The following is a 2,680-nucleotide window of genomic DNA, read 5'->3' as shown; positions in this document are numbered from 1 at the left end:
GCTGTGAGAGCTGACTGCTGTCCCTGCAAGGCCACTTGCTATCATCTTTGAAAGGTTGTGGAGATGGAGGTGAAGTCCCAATGACTGCAGAAAGGCAATTGTTACATCCATGTTCCAAAAAGGCCACAAGGACACCCTGGGGAGCTGCAGGCAGTGCAGCCACACTTCGGTGAGGAGTGAGTCATGCAGCAAACCCTCTCAGATCACAATTCTGGGCACATGAAGGAGAAGAAGGCACCTGGGAACAGTTAGCATGTATTTACCCAGAGTATATTGTGGCTCTCCAACCTGATTGCCTGCTATTAATAAATAACTGTATTTGTGGATGGAAAAGAGTAAATGCCCTTTACCTAGACTTTAGCAAGGTGTTTGACACAGTCTCCCACAATATTCTTGCATGCACGTTAGAACGTTCCAGTCTAGAAGAGCAGACAACTGGATGGGTTGTAGATGAGGGCTGCCATTCAGAGGGACCTAGAGAGGCAGGAGGAATGGGCTGTCAGGAACCTCATGGAATTCAACAAGGACAAATGCCAGGGCTTGCACCTGCGATAAACCAACACCCCACTGTGTCACAGGCTGGGGCCTGAGGGCCTGGGCAGCAGCTCTGTGGAAAAGGACATGAGGGTGCTGGGGGACAGGAGGCAAAACATGAGCCAGCAGCGTTCCCTGGCAGCAAAGAAGGCCAGAAGCATCGTGGGCTGTATGAGCAGGAACACAGCCAGGAGGTTGAGGGAAACGGTGATCGCCTTCTAGTCAGTATTCATTACACACCATCTAGAACCCTGCATCCAGGTTTGGGTTCCCAGAACAAGACAGGTTGATAACTGGGAGCGAGTTTGGCCAAGGGCCCTCACAACAGTCAGGGAGCTGGAGCACTTGTTCTGTGAGGAGGCATTGGAACTTGTTGCCCAGACAGTGCTGTGCAGTCTCCTCCTTTGGAGGTTGCCAAGACCAGACTGGATGAAGCCCAGAGCAACCTGGCCTGACACCAGAGCTGACCCTGCTGTCGTGAGCAAGGTGATTGGGCTGGAGACTTCCTGAAGTCCCTTCCACCCTGAAGGTGTCCATGATTTTTCCCACTCTCAGTCTTCTCTTGTTGATGTCAGGGAAAGCACACAGGTGCCCTGTGACAGTGGCTCCCCCCCCACTTATGCACTGTCCACAAGGCTGCTGAGAGTGCACTCCATCCACTGTGCAGGCCATTCATAAAGGTGTTAAACAGTCCTGCCCCACATGTTCATCACTGAAGAATGCCGCTAATAACCGGCTGCCACTTGGAACTTGTACACTGATCACAGCGTTTCAGCCTGATGATCCCTCCAATCTTCCACCTGCCTTGTGGTCCGTTGATCCAGGCCAGAGCTCAGCAGTTTGCCTATAAGGAAACTCTGGGGGACTGTGCCAAAGGCTTTGCTAAAGTGAAGGTTCAGAAAATCCCCTGCTTTCCCCTTGTGCACACAGGCATTCATCTTATGGTAGAAGGCAATCAGGTTGGTCAGGCATGGTTTCCATTTCCTCTTGGTCAACGCATGCTGCCTCTTCCAGGCCTTCTCCTTCCTATGCTTGGAGATGGTTTCCAGGAGGATTTGCTCCATCACCTTCCTAGGCACTGAGATAAAGAGGACCAGCTTGTCGTTCCCCAGATCCTCCACTTGCCCTTCTGGAAAACGGCTGTGATGTCTGCCTTTTCCCAGTCATCAGGAACCTCCCTGATTACCCTGACATTTCATAGACAATTGGGAGCAGCATTGCAGTGACTCCAGACACCTCTCCCTGGGGTGCTTCCTGTAAGGTCCCATGGACTTGTGTGTGACCACTGGGCAAAAGTCTCCCCAGCTGCATCGTCCTCCCCCATGGGTGAGGCTTTGCTAACACAGATGCTGCCAAAGGACTCGGGGCCCAGGGAGGCCTGGCAGTAGACAAGACCAGGAAAAGACCAGGAGAAAGAGGCAGTGAGTTCCTCAGCCTTTCCCCTCTCTTTGTCACTACGTCCCCTGTCCCACTGAGCAGGGACATCACATTTTCCTTGGATGGATGCCTTGTGCTGCCAGCGTCCTTGCAGAAGCCCTTCAGGTTACCCTCCCCATCCCTTCCTAGATCCAGCTCCAGCTCCAGCTCCAGCTGACCTTTGGCTTGCCTAATTCCACCCTAAACAGGATGAAGCCCTCTCTTCTGCACTCCAGGGTGGTCATTCTGTTATTCCTCTTACCTGTCTACCATCTCACGGTCACTGCAGTGACAGACAACCTCCATGTTCACATCCCCATCCAGCCTGAGCTTCAGGCAAGAAACCAATGGGGAGGATGGCACCGTCTACTTAGAGGTACAAACTACAGAGGTACAGAAATCACACCTCAGAAAAGCCTGTTGTTCTCCCCTCACCACTGAGGGGATCCAGGCAATGGCCTTTCAGGTGGTTAAAGGTGGATGCAAAGAATTTCCGGAGTAATGTTGATTTGCCTGAGGCAGTGCCTCCCAGGCTGCCCTTACAGGCAACAGGGAGGAGGAGGAGGTGTTCACCTGCCTTCTTTTAGATGGTCACATAAAGCACAAAGGACTCCTGTCCCAGAGACATTTGCTCTGTGCTTGAAATGGGGCCTGAGATCATAGGCGTTCAGGATAATTCAGGTTGAAGGGACAAAGAAGGCCTGTAGTGCAACGTGCTGCTCAAAGCAGG

This window comes from Apteryx mantelli, chromosome 11 (assembly GCF_036417845.1).
Source record: "Apteryx mantelli isolate bAptMan1 chromosome 11, bAptMan1.hap1, whole genome shotgun sequence".
Classification (NCBI taxonomy): domain Eukaryota; kingdom Metazoa; phylum Chordata; class Aves; order Apterygiformes; family Apterygidae; genus Apteryx; species Apteryx mantelli.
Note: the sequence above shows the minus strand (reverse complement) of the source record.